The sequence below is a fragment of the Adiantum capillus-veneris genome, chromosome 2, assembly GCF_014529385.1.
Source record: "Adiantum capillus-veneris isolate H3 chromosome 2, ASM1452938v2, whole genome shotgun sequence".
Taxonomy (NCBI): domain Eukaryota; kingdom Viridiplantae; phylum Streptophyta; class Polypodiopsida; order Polypodiales; family Pteridaceae; genus Adiantum; species Adiantum capillus-veneris.
Window position 1 is genome coordinate 79839242 of NC_140932.1, and position 20560 is coordinate 79859801.

A 20560-nucleotide genomic window follows, 5' to 3' on the forward strand; every position below is an offset into this window, starting at 1 on the left:
GTCAATTGCCAGATGCCAGGGAGTTTGTCACTCGACAGGGCTGGAAAACTTTTGATGCCTGATTTTGCAAGCTCGTTGTCAGGGTTCAAATCTTGGTTACACAAGTAGAAAATCTTACACAACTAATTTACAGAATGCTACCAGAATCAGCTCTCCATTTGCCAGCAACCCAGGGGGTTTCCAATTTACCAGTTATGACCAAAGAGGTCCAACATGCCCACAATACTTCGGTTGTCGGAACACATCGGGGCACGACCAACGTGGTCAAGAAGCACCTATCACCATCCGAATTTCAACGTGCAAAAAGTCAAAAATTATGCTTTATTTGCTTAGGAACACATCAAAAAAAGCAATGCCCACATGTCGGAAAACTTCAGCATGATGCATGAGTTTGTGCTTTGACATAAACTCCAGTTTTGGTGCACGGCACAGTAGTTATATGGCTTTTTGAATATGTTATGCGTAGCCATTTTCTCCTACTTCAATATGGAATTTTTAGCGTATTGTACGTTTTTTTTCAATTGGGTACTGTTAAACCCCAATTGTTTTCTGCCACAGTCATTTTTGGTACGACAAGTCACATCAGCTCGGCTTATATGATCTACCGAAAACATTCTGAGATGCATGCAAGATCACTGAATTAGGGTGTATATGATACACGTGTCCTACAACTCACGCTTTGCATTTATTTTGGACAGTATTATGAGAAACCAAATGCTTGGCCCATTTTACATGACATAAGGCTTTTTAATTCGTACTCCGATTACCTCGGCGACAAGAGTAGTTGGCAACCAAGTTTGGGGTACCTACATTATTCAGGATATCGTCTCATCGAATCCTTACTAATCTAACAGGTGCAAGGCACTTAGGGTGTTGACTTCAACGGTTATCACGATAGCCACAGGATTCCGTTTTTGTATGCAAGGCATGCTACCCAGATGGTATACAGTATGCTCTCATAAATCACTCTGTCAAGGACACTATTAGTTATGCATTGTTTCCCATAATTTTCGGTTGCTATCCATGCACAAAAAACAACCTAAAAACTTCTACTGGATTCACAATTCATACACGATAGACAGTCAAGGTCTGACTTGTGCTCCCTCTTGCAATGCGAACATCATACAGTCAGATGGTTGCATGCTTATAGGATAAGCTTCCAGTCACGCATAAGATGTCTAAGCGCACACGTTCTGGGCACACACAAACTAGACATTTAAGGAAAGTCCCTCAGCCCAACGTGCTCTTCTGTTCGTTCTTCACCTCTTTTTCTAAGGTACAACATGAAAATTTTCTATGAAGTTTGTTTCATGTTTCTCCTGAGCCACGATGCTCTACAATTATCAGCTACAAATTGGGCAAGGTGCCATTCACATTTATATCATCGGTTTATCGATTGAACACTCATTGCCATACGGGCTATAAACCACGCACGCTGGCTACGGGCCATTGCTAAATCTAGGATAAGATCCCCTTGTTGGTATTCCTTGGATGATTGTTCTCAAGATCGAACAGCTCTACCTAGTGGTGTACACATTGACGTTAATTGACAAGCAAGCGTCTTGTCATTACAGATATCATTCCGGATGTTTATGGTGTCATTTTTCCACTACATGTTTTCAATGCAAACGCTCATGTGCGTTTTTTGATAATATTAACCTCACACAGGCTGATCTCTACCACGGAGTATAGACGCAGCAATCAGGGGTGACAACATGGTTGTAAGGGATCGGTAGTTCACTCGTGTGCGTCTCTTGCTCTCTCTATAGCACTACGAAGTATCTATGGACATACGGTTTTGGGGTAAGACCCGGCGAGTAATTGCTACATCACCCCATAGGCATTACGGATCACAGTTTGATTTGAGGATCACAGTTGATCTCTCCCATTTCTACTTTCAAGGAAAGAATTCCGCAATCTACCACGCGGTAGCAGACGAACACACTTTTTAAGTTGATTCCACTCAATCTGTACACGGTTAACTATGATGGTTACTGTTATCTCCTAGTTGAGCAGTTTCTACAAAGAAGTCTTATCAAGGGATTTGACTACGTAGATTCTAATTCACGGGCTTAGGTTGCAAAGGCAACAAACAAGGTTCCCAGTGCAATACTGTTTGTTTTTCAGGTAGGGGACGTGCTCCTCTCCATTTGAATACGGGTAAGTGAACATTACGTTGAAATCTCCAGGTACGCATCTATTGATTTGGTGTTATTCCATTTTTAGTATGCTTTACTTGGTTTTTCAAGACGTATAAATACACTTGAATGTTATAGAGCCATGCCAAGGGCATGTCGGCACACAGTATTTTGGGCCAAGTGTCCAATCTATCTTTCTGCCGTATGCTGTTATGAATCCACTTGTAGGATTCAATATGGCACATGCTGTCACATGGGATACAACATGGTTTAAGAACTCAAGGAGTTCGGTTTAGCCAGTGTGGAGCAATGAATGAGGGTCCCTCTCACTCCCGTCGTAGAGTGTCTGTAGTTACCTCCACACACAAGTACGTCTTGTACTTGAAGGATGTTCCTTTTCACACATCCTTATATGAGACAGATTCCACATGTGGAGAATATGAGCCTCTGGACTGACACTGGCGCCATTATGTCAATTATGTGTCATGACAAAGTCCCTAGGTACTGGTCACATCTGTTTTCTAGACCTTTTTTAGCACGACGTATCAGGAGCAATTTCGTGGCCAAAAATTGTCGGATACTTAGAATGACTTGTTAAAGTACAAGTACTGCTAAACAACATTACAGATGGTTATTTATACATATAGCAAGGCTATAAGTTGTTAGTGAAAAAGTTTCATTGTATGTATCTAGAAGTGATCAATGTTTCACCTTTTTACTACTTGTGTTTTCGAGGACGAAAACTCTTCCTTAAGGGGGAAGTAATGTCAGGACAAGGGTCCTGTACCCTAAGAACTAGGCTATGCAAGGACTACAGCCAAGGTCCGGGCTAGGCAGTGTGGACAGGGGATCCGTCTAGGGCAAGGGGCTAGGAGCCCACCTATAAAGGGAGGTTGGGAGGAGGATCCAGGAGAGCCTAGTTTCCTAGTTCCTTACATCTAAAAGGTTCACATGAAGAGGCATGTGGTGGTCATTTTGCCCAAGAGTTAAATGTGAAAAAGATTTTGCTTGCGGGGTATGTTTGGCCAAGTCTGCATGTGGATGTCCAACATTGGGGTAAAAGTTGTCACAACTGTTAGGTAAATGGAAATAGAAGATTGGTACATGATCCAACGCAAATTGTGCTTGCAAATGGACCCTTTGAAAAGTGGGGCATTGATGCTATGGGTCCTCTGCTTAGAACAAAAAATGGTAAACTCTACATTCTAGTGGATGTAGATTACATGACTAGGTAGGTAGAAGCTCAAAGTGTGGCAAGGGTAAATGGGAAAACAGTGAGCGGGTTTGTCTACACTAATATTTGTTGTAGATTTGGTACACCTTTGGAGATTATTTTTGATAATGGTCCAGGGCTCAAGAAGGGTTTACTCACGGAAGTTTGTGAAGCGCTTCACATTGTATATCATCATAGCACACCCTACTACCCACAATCAAATGGTTTGGTGGAGAAGGCTAATGGTGTCATTGCAGGCATCGTTAGAATGATGGTGCAAAACAAGACGAAGTTGTGGGATGACTTCTTGGATGGTGTTTTGTAGGCATATCGAACCACATATACGGAAGCCACAGAGTTCACGCCATTTCACTTGGTGTATGGTCAAGAGGCTTTGCAGCCTATCAAGCTCAATATTCCAACAATGCGGCTCCACAGCAGAGGTACGGGAGGAGATCAAGGTGCATGGGTGGATTGACTTCTTACTTTAGCTTAGCTTGAGTGGAGATGAGAAGCAGCGTACGAGTGCTACAAGAGAAAAGCTATGCAAGCAAAGGAAAATCTTGATAAGAAGGTTAAGGACAAGGGTATCAAGGAAGGTGAGCTGGTGTTAAGGTATGACAATTGACTTGACATTAGGTTTGATGCAAAATTCAACTCCGGATGGCAAGCTCCATATGTGGTAAAAAAATTATTTAATTCAAGTTACTATCAGCTCATGGATTTAGATGGCAAGGAGCATCCTAAGAAGGAGAATGGGTATTGACTAAAGCCCTACCCGAGTCGCACTCTACCAAAGAATGTGTAAGAGCATCACCATGAAGCTGTATCATCATGTAAGTCTTGTAGTTTGGTTTGTTGGAATTAGGGTTGCAGAGAAACACACACAGCTTGGAGAATACGAAGGAAGCTCAAGGCACACAATAGAGAGTGTATTACTTGGTGGGCTTTGGAAAGATAGATAGCCCTAGAGTGATGGCCGTATATACAATGCACGGGGGGAAAAACCTCCTAAAGAGGGAAAAAATGCCCCGGCGGTCCTAATGTGTTCACACACATCACTACCACATGTATATGGTAACAAATCCCCCCTGGAGTGATGCGGTGAACGAGAGCTGGCACATGAGTAAAGGGAAGTGTCGTGCCCTGAGGACAGGATCAGTCCACAAAGGGGAGTAAGCCCAAAGCTTTGCGGAAAGCTTCAAGCTTCTCACGAGACAATGCCTTTGTGAAAAGATCTGCAAGGTTGTCCTGTGTTGGCACATAAGCCAAGCTGATCTCTCCTGCTAAGAACCTCTCCCTGACATAGTGGTAATGCACCTCAATGTGCTTTGTGTGAGCATGAAAAACTGGGTTCCTCGCAACTGCCAATGCGCTCTGACTGTCAGTGTAGATAGTGTTGACAGTGTCCAGTCCAACACCCAAATCAGCCATAAGGCGTCTGAGCCATACACACTCAACCGTAGCTGTGAAGACTGCCCTGTACTCAGCCTCACAACTCGAAGTGGCCACAGTAGGTTGCTTCTTGCTCAACCATGATATACATGAACTGCCAAGCATGAAACAAAAACCACTTGTGGACACTCTCGTGTCAAAACAACCAGCCCAATCTGAGTCCGAAAAAGCATGTAAGTCTGGCGGCAATGATCCCCCCTTGGGATAAAACAAGCCAAGATGTAAAGTGCCACTAAGGTAGCAGAAAATCTTCTTGACAGCCTGCCAATGCTTAGACCCTGGGCTATGCATAAATCTGCTGACCTGTGAGACTGCAAACTGAATATCCGGCCTTGTGTTGCATACATAAATGAGGCAGCCAACAGCAGTTTGGTAAAGAGTGACATCATCAGGATCACCAGCATCATGTAGACTCAACTTCACACCTGTTTCCATGGGAGTGGCAATCGGTTTGCAATCCTCAAGTCCAAACTTACATAGCAATGTCTCTATGTAACTTTTCTGACACAAGGCAATACCACCATCACACTGCTTAAACTGTATGCCCAAATAATGATGCAACAGCCCCAAATCTTTCATCTTGAAAGTAGCATTCAAATCAGCCTTAAATTCAGCAATATGTCTCTCATTTGGTCCAGTGATCAGCAAATCATCAACATAAAGAACCACAATGAGAAGTACATCACCCTCACGCTTTGCATACAATGTGCTTTCTGTTGGACTATTACGAAAGCCTTGTTTGACCAAATGAGTGTCAGCTTTCTCATACCAAGCACGAGGAGATTGCTTCAACCCATACAAAGCCTTGTTACATTTGCACACTTTGTCCTCTTGTCCTTTTATGACAAAACCGCGAGGCTGCGTTACATAAACTTCCTCAAATATGTCACCATTCAAAAAAGCAGGAACAATGTCTGATTGATGTACATCCCAACCAAAATGAGCTGCCAATGCACATAGAAAACGCACAGTAGTCATACGACAAGTGGGAGCAAAAGTCTCTTCATAATCTATGCCTTTTTGTTGTGCATAACCCTTTGCAACAAGTCGAGCCTTATGGCGATCAATCTCACCATCCGGCTTGCGTTTCAACTTGTAAACCCACTTCGTACCAATGGCCTTTTCGCCAGGAGGCAAATCACATAAAGTCCATGTGTCATTTTCTATAAGTGCATCATATTCTGATTGCATGGCAGCCATCCAATTTTCTGAATTCTGTGCTTCATCAAAAGACAGAGGCTCCTCAACATCATGTAAACTAGACACAGCCAAAGCATAACAATCTGATGCATAAGATGCATGGCGAGAGCCTAAACGAGTACGACTAGACAAAGGTGCATCCAATTTACTGTCACGCAAAGTGTGCACCAGCCATTTTGGCATACCTCTAGCCTGCTCATTTTCAGCCCTTTCCTCATCAAGTACATCATGTACATCTGCATCAGTAATAGGCTGATCTAAAACATTTTCAGAAACCCCCATAGGCTGTACATTTGCCTCATTGGAACTTACATTCGTATTTCCACCACTGAAAAGAGGCAACAAAGTGTCATAAATGTCCTGTGAGCTTACATTACTGTCTCTAGTACATGACAGCAAGGGCTGAACAGAATCTTCCACAAACACTACATCCCGTGAAACCAGAATACGTTTTGTTTGCGGATGATACAACCCGTAACCTTTGCTTTCAGCACTATAACCAACAAAAATACATTTGACAGCCTTATCATCCAATTTTTTGCGCTGCACTTGTGGCACTAAAGCATATGCCAAACAGCCAAAAACACGCATGTGCTCAATAGAAGGTTTTCTATCATGCCATGCTTCATATGGAGTAATAGACTGCAAAGCTTTCGCAGGACTTCTGTTAAGTACATAAGTGGCACACATAATGGCCTCAAGCCAAAAACAATGCGGCAAAGCTTGACGTTTGACCATACATCGTGCCTTTTTCATCAATGACCTGTTTTTCCTCTCAGCAACACCATTTTGCTGAGGTGTATAAGGCACTGTACATTGGTCTTTTATCCCACGACTAGCCAGAAATGCATTAAATTCATGACACATATACTCCCCCCCCTCAATCGGAACGGAGGGTGCCCATAATACATTTTGAGACATTTTCAGCCATAGCCAGAAATTGTTTGAAGCACATAAAAACTTCGTACTTCGCTTTAAGCGGAAATACCCATGCATGCCTGGAGTAATCATCAATGAAAGTCACGAAGTCCAGGTAATTGCCCAAGGACGGAGTTTGCATGGGCCCACAAACATCACTATGCACAAGCTGCAACCTGCATGTGGCCCGAACTGAACCATCCTTTGGAAATTTAGAACGCTGCATCTTACCCAAAATACAACCTTCACAAACATGCTTGACAGGTGCTTCAAGAGGTGGCAAAGAAGCAACCATATCAGATTTCTGCAAACGCACCAAACTGGCAAAATTCAGATGACCAAAACGTGCATGCCAAAGTTTTGCATCTGAAATAGCCCTTGAATCTGCAACAGCATTTGCAAAATTTTGTCCACACTTGTCATACAAAGTGAGCTTATACAGCCCACGGCACAAAAGGCCAGATGCAACAATTTCATCACCAAAACTGAGATCATGAACTGTACATCTGTCATCCACAAATTTGACTACAAGTCCAAGTCTAGCAAGTGCGGATACAGACAAGAGATTCTTCTTGATCCCAGGTACATAAAGTGCATCAACAAGTGTGAAGGAACTGCCATTAGCAGCAGTGAGCACAATCTTTCCAACTCCCTGAACTGGATAAGAGGCGTTGTTGGCACAAGTGACTGAATTCCCATGAGGGACAGACTCGAGAGAGGTAAACAATTCACGATGTGAGATAATGTGCTTTGTAGCACCACTGTCAAAATACCACACATGTGAATCTGCAGCAACTGACAAGCATGCATCATGACAGCAGGATTGTAAGTGCACTCTGCGCTAAAAGCCCATTCTGCATCAACATCAGCAACACAGTCTCCTTTCACAGAAGACTCAACAATGGCTGCATTTGTAGTGGAACCAGCATTTGGAGTGGAACCACCCTCTTTCTTCTTAGCCTCTTTGGCCTTCAACTTAGGACACGACTTGATCAAGTGATCATTGGCTTTACAATAATGGCAACGCATCTTCTTTTTGCCCTTATCTCCAGAATTTCCATACGAAGTGCTGCCAGCATAAGCATTAGGAACATAAGTTTTGCTACTCGCAGCAGAACCATAAGAAGTGGCTGCATTACTGTTACCACCCTTTCTTTGAGAAGCAATAAAAGCCTATTCAACTGCACGCTGCCTAGTCCTGTTTTTTCTAGAAAGTGACTCTTGCAACAGCAATGTGCATAATGCATCAAACTTGACAACTTCAGGATTTCCTTGGGTCATCACTCTCCAAGTACTAGCAAAAGTCTTGTAGGATTCTGGTAAGGCATCAAGAACAGTCTGCACAAGGGAACTGTCTGAAATGACTTCACCTGCAGAAATGAGCTGCTCATTGATATCCTTGACACTAGCAAGGAAAGTGTCCATATCATCTTCCTCATGCATAATCTTCGACTCCAGCTCTTTACGCAGCAAAGCAATTTTAGCCTCATTGCGGCTTGCATAAAGACCTGCTAAAATATCCCAAGCCTGTTTTGCAAATTTTGCTGAACGGATGTGAGGAACAATGGTGCGCTTCACAGACAACGCAATCAATGCATGAGCCTGCGCATCCTTAACATCCCAACGAGCTTGTTCTGTCGTAGGCAAAACAACTCTAACGGCTGCAATCCTTGCAGCAAGATCTGCAACATCCTCAACATCGCCTACATCCTCAGAACCAGGACGTACATCAATGCCCTGCACAATGTTCCAGACACCCTTTGACACAAGAACATGTTGCATCATATAAGCCCACATAGCGTAGTTGTCCCCATCCAACCTGTCCTCGGCAGCAAGCATCTTGAACACATCTGTGTTGTTGTTGTCAGCCATGGTAAATGCTGCACCTGATGTGAAAACTGCCCGAAAATAGGAGAAACGAAGCGGGAACAACCTGTGCTATACAGCACGAACCGTAGAAGACTATAAGGCACCTGTTATGCAGAAATTGGCACTGACAAAAATTCTGCACAAAATGACGAAATAGCCTGTGCAGTACTGCCTGTAGTGGAAACGGAGGCCGAAATGAACCCAAATCAAAATTCTGAGCAGACCGAGCGCTCTTTGAGCTCTATCAAATTTTTTGTCGACCTGCAAACGCTCGCCAAAGCTCGCTGAAATCGGAGAAAGTGAGCAGGCGTGTACTGGAGCAACTGGCGACTAAGCCCGGGAGGACGTGACCTGCTCTGATACCAATTGTTGGAATTAGGGTTGCAGAGAAACACACACAGCTTGGAAAATATGAAGGAAGCTCAAGGCACACAATAGAGAGTGTATTACTTGGTGTGCTTTGGAAAGATAGATAGCCCTAGAGTGATGGGTGTATATACAATGCACGGGGGAAAAAACCTCCTAAAGAGGGAAAAAATGCCCCGGCGGTCCTAATGTGTTCACACACATCACTACCACATGTATATGGTAACATGGTTTGTGTCAGACAAGGTGAAGAAGAGCTACAAAGTGAAGATTTGTTTGAGGCACAAAACACGAAACTACTCTCATTGGAAAATATACCTTTTGATGGTACATGAATGTACCATCATCCTGGGGGAGGGCTAATAAAAGCCGTTTTTTGGCTCTTCGTAATTGCTATAGTGAGCTACCTCACCCTACCAAAATCACCCGAACACTGTGGCTATCTTCACCCTTTCACTGTACATAGACGTGTGTGAGCTAGAAGACTTTTCCTATATCTCCTTAAAAACCCTCACTTAGCTAGTCACTGGGCTAGTTGAGCCAAAAAAATAAAAAACATAAAAGCCAAAATATATTATGGCCCTTTGTGTATAAGTATTTCATTGTATATAGGACCTAAGTATAGGGATTTTTTATTATAGTTATTTTTTGTATTTATTTAAATATGTATGCATAGGTGTGTGTTATTTACCTAAGTATTCTATGCACATCTACTCACCATTACCATGATCTTTCTTACAATGTATTCTATAAAAAATCATTTCATGTAAGCTTCTCTTATTTTTGGTGTGAATCTACTCCAAGGAAAAACCTCAAAAATACCTTTCACCATCAGTCATTGTTTTTTACTAAATTCCTATTTCCTACATGTATTATTTTTTACCTCTTATAAATAAATATACGTCAATAAAAACAAATGAGGTCACTCCTCATCTGATTTCCTATATCTTTATATATATAGCTCACACTATTCTAGATTCCATGAATTGTTTATATATACTAGCTTGTTTTTTCCATCATATCCATATATTATATTTATGCATAATTCACAACCATGCATATTTTCAAACCCCTAAGAATCTCAAAGGTCATGCTCTCATGCAAGGAGGGACTTACCTTTGGAGCCTTATGCAAATTCAACAAAAGGAGGGCCACTAAAGACTTTTTTTGAAGAAAAATAGGCATTTTAGTGGGATTTATAATATCCATCTCCACTCCGAATTTGAAGTAGTGGTTACAAGACAAACTGTGGACCAAGAGGTGAATAATCACCTCAAAAATTTGATAATTTTTGGAGCTACCACCAGTGAGATAGGATTTTTTTGGTGGACCCAACTATAGACACTTTTCTCACAAGTAGCCCATAGTCTTCTCTCACCTCCTTTCCTACTTCCACACACACACACACGCACACTTATTTCTCTCTATTCCTCACTCAAACATGTAACTTCCATGGTTTTCTCTCACCCTCTTCACCATTAGCCTCCCCTCTCACACCCATAGCTCTCTTTTGAAGCTCTACCTACATCCACCATCTCCATATCTCTCTCTATTACTCCCATATTATAAAGTTATTCTACCATTTCTGGAATGCATAAAAATCAGCAACCTGACCATACTTAATCTCTACAAAATGGGGGGTTTTTATCAACAAAATCCTCATTGCCTTTGTGGTGATTAACTATGGCGAAGAAGAAGAAGAACGGCGCTCGCTTTCAACAATCTACATACGGGTGAGTCCAGATTCCTCAAGGATTCACCATCTCAAGGGTACACCCATCTCATTCACCCCTCTTTTCTCATCCTTCAAGTCATTTTATCCGTTGTAAATATATTACTAACTTTTTCTAGTAATTGATAACACTAACTACTAACCTACTTACACAAACACCCATTAACCCAACTCTAAAAAGCACCTTCCCTCAAGACATGTACATATAATAAAACTCTCTCTCTCTCTCTCTCTCTCTCTCTCTCTCTCTCTCTCTCTCTCTAAGACTTTACTTCTATCTTATTTACCATCAATAATGCGCTCTGTTGAGCCCACATCCATGACTCAAGCAGACAAAAAAGGCCCGTAATGTTTTGATGTTTAGAAAAAATCATAATCTTGATTTGTTAGCTTGTGAATTAAGATTTTCAATAATCTTAATGAGGGGTCTCCAACCTATAAATAGGCCCCTCTTCTTCTTGTAAAACCATCTCCAAGCTTTCACATAATAGCACCCCCATAATATAGGCGTGAGAAGAGACTTATGTGTAGCAACCACTTTGTGAGTCTCGCTCTTGGTGGGAGAGAAGCTTTGATGCTACACAATCCAAGTGAGAGATTGTGAGTGTCCTATCTAAAACCACTATTGTATATGCTCTTCCATTTTCAACAATTTGAGGTTTTGGTGCTTCAAAGGCGTGTCTTGGTTCTATAATCATCATCCTTCACTTGTGCCACGTGGTTTAGTGAATGCAAGGTGACTCGTATCTTTTCAGTTCCATCATTTGAGCTTGTTTGAGAAAGTGGTTAGTGTCTTTTCATTGCCAAGTTTCTTGTTCATTGTAAGAGGGTTTTGTGGTGAGAGGTTTTCCACACCCTAAGATAATATATGTGTGCTAGCAATGTTTTACCATTCACTAATTGTTGGTTTAGTTTATACAAGCTCTATGATAGTGTGATAAGTATACAACCTTACCTTGCAAGTTGTCATCAGGGATTTGCACAAACTCCACTCCTCTCTCTCTTTCTTCCCTTTTCTCTGACTCTATCTTGCACCCTTTGGTGTGTGTCTTTGTGTGAGATTGCTTTTGTGCGTATTGTTGCACCTCTTGTTGGTTGTGAGAGAATATCTCTTGCGTCCTAGTTCGCATCCCATAACTAGGTGGTACCCCTATCTTGTTTGGGTTTGGCTGTGGGTTTGTTGTCGTGTTGTGCTTGCAATTGCCCCAGCCCCATTGAGCAGCCCAGGAGCCTTGAGGGGTGTTTAGAGGTCGCCTGTCTTGTTGCCCGCTGATAGATATTTCTCTACGGCAAGGCCATGGAGCAGACCAAGACCATGAAAAACCTAGCAAACAAAAGAGCTCAAGCAATATGCTACGCTCACTCCCAAAACAAGGAGCCTAGACAATGTAAGTGCGGCTAAATCATCTGCCAAAACATGTATCAAATTCTCTCTCTCCAACCCACGCAATGCTCGGACTGCACATACTCGCTCAGACTCGAGAATAGAATCATGAAGACATTTATGTGTTTATTATGAAAATGGAGAGAGACACAAAGAAAGAGACACCGCAAATGTGTGATTTATGTTTTTACTATCAAATTTTCATTAATGTTTACAAAAATATGGTAGAGAGACTTATCAGCAGCTTAGACTTCAACTTTGAATCTTCCCAAAACTTTTCTTCATGCATGCATCGAAACGATGTCGCTTATCGTCGCAATCTCGAAGGAATACTCTCCTTTGCTCAAATTATGTTCATAACTTCTCTCTTTCTCTCCCCTTCTTGATTGTGCAGGGTGGCCCATGAAGTGCGCCCCTGCTCTCTCTCTCTCTCTCTCTCTCTCTCTCTTTCAAACTCGCTCAGAGAGATTCTCACTCTCTCTTGCCTATGGGGAGCCCTTCCCCCCTTGGTTAGTTTAGAAAGTAAAATGGATAGTTTAATTACAAGGTGAAAAAAACTCCTTTCAATATGCAGGCAGAGCCCTTTCTCCCTCTTCTTTCTCTCTCTCGATTTGGTCCTGCAGCGCAGTTCTCTCTCTCTGTCACTTCACTCGGCAGCCCACACAGGCGCAATTCTCTCTCTCTATCGCTTCACTCGACAGCCCACACAGGCTTTCTCTCACCTCATTTTGGTACATAGCCGAGGCTCTCCCTCTCTCTCCTCGCTTATATTTCATGGCGCTCAGAGTCGCCCCCCTGGCATGGCAGCCTGTAGAGAAGTGGCACCCCTTCTTATGCACGCGAGCAGCCGTCTCTTGCTCGTCAAACTCGGCCTGGGCTATCAGAAGACCTTGCTCTCGGCTATGGCCAGAGCCTCATGATCTCCCTTCTCTCGCGGCTACGGCCTGCACGGCCTCCTAGCCTGCAAACGGCCCTCATTCGCCTTGTCTCCCTGCAGCGCCTCTGCCCCTGGCAAAACACTCTATATCTCCCTCCTAGGCATGGAGACCAATCGTGTCCCCCCCCTAGTGACTCTCTGCAACCAATCTACATCCTCCTTCTGGCCACCCCTCGTCAGGTGATTAAAAAAAATATCAAAACACCCACTTTTTCATTCAATAAAACCCCCTTCAAGGTCTCATTCCCACCCGGCTCAACTCCTCCATGACTCTCATTGCTCATGCCCGGCTCAACTTCTCCATGACTCTCATTGCTCATGGCCGGGCCGTATCCATTGGCGACACCTCTTTTGCCTTCCCAATTCACATCGTTTCATAGCTTGTTTGCCACCCAGGATGTGGGCCTCGGCTTCCCTCGTTGAAACTTCAATATACATAGGCATACCCACAATGTATGGGAGCTAGGGTAGGCTACCAACATACGCACAAAAACAAGGTGCCACTTCATAATGGCCTTCTCTTCACTTGTCGCGATTATCATCCACAACCAGCACTTCGAAAGCAACTTCATATTTTAGAACTGTTTGCACTCTTCATTTGAACCTCTACACCACCAAGAAACATAAAAGGTACGATTGCCTCGATGTTGTCAAATTGAACATCTTCAAAGTTCCTTCTCTTTAAGCATAATGCCGTAATAGGTGCGGCGTCTTCATTTCCTGTCAAAACAAACTCCTCATGGCAGATCAAGTGAGATCCTCATCATGATTCATAATAAAATGGCAATTGTAACTCGCTAAAATTTCAAATCTCTTGCACTACATGCTCTGTTTCTCGGTCTAAATTCCGATGCCCTTGGCCAAAAAAAAGTGCAACAGTGGCGTCCTGTGGGGAAAACTAGCCTGCTAGTGTGAACCCTGAATTTCTGGTTAGACCAGTGCCTCATCCATTGGGCTTTTCTTTTTCCATTTAAATTTTACCCTTTTTCTATTATTTTCCCTCTTTTCTTTATCTTGCCAAAACCCCCTTGGATGGGAAACAAACTCACGTTTTGGCACATGTGGTACCCAATGTGGTATAGGCGAAGTGTCATCACTAAAAAGAGGTGCTTCATTAGCTTGCAAAGGTGTTGGAGTGAGAGATGGTGGAATAGGAACATTAGAAGCACATGTCATAATATTCAAACAGCCCTCGTGGTTTCGCTCAGCCTCAAAGTTTACCCTCCATTGGACTGCTAGGGCAGTAGCTTCAAAGGCCTCCCCCACAACCCTAGCGCGTGCATATGCATCATCACGTTTCTTTGGATCTGACAACCTCACATGAAATTGAAAATCCCTCAACATACCCGTAAGAAAACATTCCAACAAAACCCTTTCATCAAAACAATAGGGATCACAATGCTTCCACTTGAAAGTTTGAAAACGCTTAACATACTCATCAATTGGTTCACCCTTCCCTTGGAAGAATTCTAATAGGGTTCCAAAGACTAAACAAGAAGGCGAAATAGGAGAGAATCTGGCAACAAAAGCGCTACACAATCCATCCCAAGTCTTTATCAAATGTGGAGAATGACGCATCATACTAAGGTACCATTGCATAGCTACCCCAGTGAGAAAAGCAGGAAAGAACCTCATAAGGTCATCAGGTTTTTCATAACCCTCAAACCTACAAGCTTGCACAAATTGCAATAAATGGGAGTCAGCTGTCACAACACCAACGCCATCAAAGGGTGTCAACTTCACAATCCACTGGTCAATATGTCGCTCCCTAGCTTGGGGAATAGGTGGTGGGCTAAAAGCATCATAAGCATTAGTAACCACGGGATCTGCAACTAGAGAATCATGCTGCTCTCTCAAAAAAAACATTTTCAGTATGAACCACATCGTCATCAAAAACATCAAGAGAGCTAACACTAGAACCATCACAAACATCTTCAATAAGGAGAACATCGTCAAAATGTGTGGCTGCAATCACAGACTTATCCCCTGTGACAGACCCGACCCCTTCTAAAGGCTGCATATCGTCATTGATATGCTCAGAAGAATGTGTAAACCCCACTCCATACAACACCTCCTCAACAAGGGTGGGAGGGTGGGAAAGAACAAGAGGTAAATAACCATTCTCCTCCGTAACAAAAGATTCAATAAAAGTGGCATCTTCCACTACATTGACCAAAAAGCCATCCCATATGCACTCGTCAAGAGTCGCATTCTCTCTCAATGCTTCGCTCCAAGAAATATCCTCAAGGGAAATGCCCTCGTCTTCGTCCACTTCATCGCTCAAATGGGCTAAAAACTCATCCCAAATTTTATAAAAACCTAAAGGCTCACCAACATCATCATCAATATTCAAGGTCTGGGTAGCAACAGACGTCAAAATAACCCTTTTTTTGGAATCCCCCCGCCTAGATATGAATGCATCCCAGATGGCCGCGAGGAAAGAAACCAGCCTAAAAATCAAATACAAGCAAAAAGGAAAAACCAGCTCCATCTCTGAGAATTGTAGGTACTTCGCTCAAGCGAGAACGCTAAAAGCTGGGTCCCACCGGGCGTGCCACTGATAGATATTTTTCTACGGCCAGGCCATGGAGCAGACCAAGACCAAGAAAAACCTAGCAAACAAAAGAGCTCAAGCAATATGCTACGCTCACTCCCAAAACAAGGAGCCTAGACAATGTAAGTGCGGCTAAATCATCTGCCAAAACATGTATCAAATTCTCTCTCTCTCCAACCCACGCAATGCTCGGACTGCACATACTCGCTCAGACTCGAGAATAGAATCATGAAGACATTTATGTGTTTATTATGAAAATGGAGAGAGACACAAAGAAAGAGACACCGCAAATGTGTGATTTATGTTTTTACTATCAAATTTTCATTAATGTTTACAAAAATATGGTAGAGAGACTTATCAACAGCTTAGGCTTCAACTTTGAATCTTGCCGAAACTTTTCTTCATGCATGCATCGAAACGATGTCGCTTATCGTCGCAATCTCGAAGGAATACTCTCCTTTGCTCAAATTATGTTCATAGTTTCTCTCTTTCTCTCCCCTTCTTGATTGTGCAGGGTGGCCCATGAAGTGCGCCCCTGCTCTCTCGCTCTCTCTCTCTCTCTCTCTCTCTCTCTCTCTCTCTCTCTCTCTCTCTCAAACTCGCTCAGAGAGATTCTCACTCTCTCTTGCCTATGGGGAGCCCTTCCCCCCTTGGTTAGTTTAGAAAGTAAAATGGATAGTTTAATTACAAGGTGAAAAAAACTCCTTTCAATATGCAGGCAGAGCCCTTTCTCCCTCTTCTTTCTCTCTCTCGATTTGGTCCTGCAGCGCAGTTCTCTCTCTCTGTCACTTCACTCGGCAGCCCACACAGGCGCAATTCTCTCTCTCTATCGCTTCACTCGACAGCCCACACAGGCTTTCTCTCACCTCGTTTTGGTACATAGCCGAGGCTCTCCCTCTCTCTCCTCGCTTATATTTCATGGCGCTCAGAGTCGCCCCCCTGGCATGGCAGCCTGCAGAGAAGTGGCACCCCTTCTTATGCACGCGAGCGGCCGTCTCTTGCTCGTCAAACTCGGCCTAGGCTATCAGAAGACCTCGCTCTCGGCTATGGCCAAAGCCTCATGATCTCCCTTCTCTCGCGGCTACAGCCTGCACGGCCTCCTAGCCTGCAAACGGCCCTCATTCGCCTTGTCTCCCTGCAGCGCCTCTGCCCCTGGCAAAACACTCTATATCTCCCTCCTAGGCATGGAGACCAATCGTGTCCCCCCCCTAGTGACTCTCTGCAACCAATCGACATCCTCCTCCTGGCCACCCCTCGTCATGTGATTAAAAAAAATATCAAAACACCCACTTTTTTATTCAATAAAACCCCCTTCAAGGTCTCATTCCTACCCGGCTCAACTCCTCCATGACTCTCATTTCTCATGCCCGGCTCAACTTCTCCATGACTCTCATTGCTCATGGCCGGGCCGTATCCATTGGTGACACCTCTTTTGCCTTCCCAATTCACATCGTTTCAGAGCTTGTTTTCCACCCAGGATGTGGGCCTCGGCTTCCCTCGTTGAAACTTCAATATACATAGGCATACCCACAATGTATGGGAGCTAGGGTAGGCTACCAACATACGCACAAAAACAAGGTGCCACTTCATAATGGCCTTCTCTTCACTTGTCGCGATCATCGTCCACAATCAGCAGTTCGAAAGCAACTTCATATTTTAGAACTGTTTGCACTCTTCATTTAAACCTCTACACCACCAAGAAACATAAAAGGTACGATTGCCTCGATGTTGTCAAATTGAACATCTTCAAAGTTTCTTCTCTTTAAGTATAATGCCATGATAGGTGCAGCGTCTTCATTGCCTGTCAAAAGAAACTCCTCATGGCAGATCAAGTGAGATCCTCATCATGATTCATAATAAAATGGCAATTGTAACTCGCTAAAATTTCAAATCTCTTGCACTACATGCTTTGTTTCTGGGTCTAAATTCCGATGCCGTTGGCCAAAAAAAAGTGCAACACCCGCCCCAAACCGCTTCAATTTTGGTGCCCCCTCTAAGGAGGTCTTGTGTATATTGTTGTGTATACTTAGCCTTTAGAGTAATCAAGTAGCTTGCATGAATCATGAATATTTGTATGACCCGTTTGTTCCCATTGGAAGGCAAAAGGTGCCTATCATTGTAAGCACTAAATTAAAATTTCAATGAGTAATTCGTAGAATTTTGAACCCTCTTAGGTTGGCCGAGATAAATGTGTCGATAAATCCTTTTATTTTGCCTCTCATTAGGTACGACATTAGTTTGGACGTCTGTATTTTTGTTTTGTTTTAAGCATTACGTCATGCATAGACCATGGATAATGGCCTAGGAATAGAGGTTTTCCCCTTTCATTTCACTCCACACATTAGAATAAACAGTGCAATTGGTAGAAAGATCCATTTTCAACAACGTATGGTGTTCATGTTTGGTGCCCAAAGAGTAGGAGAAATTGTTGCATCACCAAACCCTATCATCCTGCCTCTTGTTGACTATCATAGATCATTTGATGTGCATATTTTTATTTTGTTGTAGAATAGATTGCAATTTAGAAAACACTCTTATGTAAATCTTTTTAAGAAAGAAAAAAAAAACTTGTGTCACTTTGAAATTGATTCAATGGAGGCCCAACGCCAAATGTCAGGATATCCCCTCTTCTTTGGAGAGCCTGGCAAGGATGTCAAGCTATTTCTAACAAATTTCAAAATGGTTTGCCGCATAAAAAAGTGATAGGAGACAAGGAATGATTATAAATGTTTTGAGGTGTTTTGAGGAAGGATGCTAGCACTTTGTTTGACTCTCTATCTCAGGAGGTTAAGGGAAGCTATAAGGAAGTTTTTAATCGTTTCATGAGATACTTCTTTGACCCCCAAAACACTCAAAAGCTATGGCAAGACATCGTTTTGCACAAGCAAAAAGACTTAGATGACTACTACATGTATAAAAAAGAGTTTCTACGTCTTTGGACTATATGGATGAGACGTGTTGCCAACCCTGGTGATGGTGTAGAGTTCCTAAAGAAAGAGAGGTTCATAGCCAGTCTCTTTTCCACACTCAAGATAAAAGTCAAGGTAGGTGCACCTGCTACCTTTGATGCATCTGAAACTAGGGTTGCTGAGAAGTATAGAAAACTCAAGTGCCTAAGGGGAGAGGTTCCAATAGAGGGTCATAGACCCAAAGAAAAGTTGAAAGCATCAACATCTAGAGAGATTTGTGAGGTAAAAACTCAGGTTATTGAGAAGCTAAATGAGTCCTTGAGCAACTTGTCGATTCGCATTGCACGAGTTGTAGGTCCCAAGGGACAAACAAAGAAAGCTGAGGAGCGAGAGCCACATCCCAGGCGAGTACTACAATGTTGGAATGTGCGTGGAGTCTGGACATGGGATGTATAATAATCCGTGGCCCTGTGGGGAGCCAAGGAGACCTTACTTGAATTACTCAGTGATGAATGGAGGTGAAGAAACTAGTCAACAACCAAGGCATCTACAAATGCCAAATGGATCAAGACCACCTCCACGAGGGGTAGAAGGAGTTCCACCTTTGCCAGATCCGAATGTGCATGTGATAGAGGTGACAAATTCAAATGAGGTTGACATGGAAGCAAATGGTATTAATATTGGCCGTGGAAAAGGTAAGGAGAAAGAAGGAGTCGCATCACAAATTGACCATGGATGAGGCAAGAAGGCAAAGGAGACCAAGGAAGCCAAGAGGACTCGACGTCTTATCAACCTCCAAGACTTCCCTCTTGGACATGGTATGGCTCCATACAACCTGTTGAGGAGACATGAGAGGTAAGGGTCCTAATATCTCATGGTGTCAATTTCTTACATTATGTCCACAAGTTGGGTGGGATTTAATGAAGGCAGTTAGCACTAGGAGAAAGTTAAAAGAGAGTGTCCATGTGGTAAAAATTGCACAAGTTGAAATGAATGAGGACATTACTCCGGTGCTAGACTGTTACATCAAAGGAAGGTTAGTTTGGAAAGGTCTAGTGGACAGGGGTGAAAAAATTTGCATCATGACTGAGGAACTCATGCAGAGACTAGGCATGCACATCTATGAGACACATGAAATCAAAGTAAAAATGGCAAACAATAGCACGGGGCTAGGTGCGTAGGCATTTGTAAAAGTGTTTTGTGGAGGCCTTTGGTATTAAGAAGGCAGTGGATTTCTATGTTATGTCTACTAAAGTAAATGGTTACCCATTTATCCTAGGAAGACCATGGCTAATGAAAATGCGAGCTTTGCAGGATTGGGAGAGTGGAAAGTTAATTTGCAAGAATGAAAATCATAAGAAGGTTGTCTTTGACATGAAGGGGCAACACCATGAGGAGCTCCATGAAGAATCATCTCAAAGTGAGATGGAGGAAGATTGGACCGATAGCACTTCAAAAGAAGAAAGTAGCGGTAGCATTACTGAAGAGGAGTCTTTCATAAAAGTCATGGGGGTAAGGTTTAAGCCAAGCAACCAAGAGACCTCTTGTCAAGTCTTGGAAGAGGTAGGTCCTCATGAGAACCAAAATGTGCAAGATGAAGGAATGATAGAAGGTATGATATCAACAACACACACATAGGAAGAAAGAGAGGAGTTCAAATGTGTGCTAAGGAAGTTTCCTAGGCTTTTTGCTAAAGACTACACAGATGTGCGTGGGTTAGATGTTGTTCAACACAAGATTGAGTTAAAGCCTGAGGTCACACATAAAGCTCAGAATCTACGAAGCTCATGTACATGCACTACATGTTCCCATCATTACAAATGAGGAGAACAGAGCATAGCCGCCGCAAATTGGTGGATCTTTAAGACCTCCTAAGTTTATCAGT

General features: G+C 43.0%; 1 pseudogene; it reads right to left on the reverse strand.

Moving 5' to 3' along the window:
* Positions 1-13780: 13780 nt before the first annotated feature.
* Positions 13781-15703, reverse strand: LOC147463052 (uncharacterized; annotated as a pseudogene).
* Between the last annotated feature and the right edge of the window lie 4857 nt (positions 15704-20560).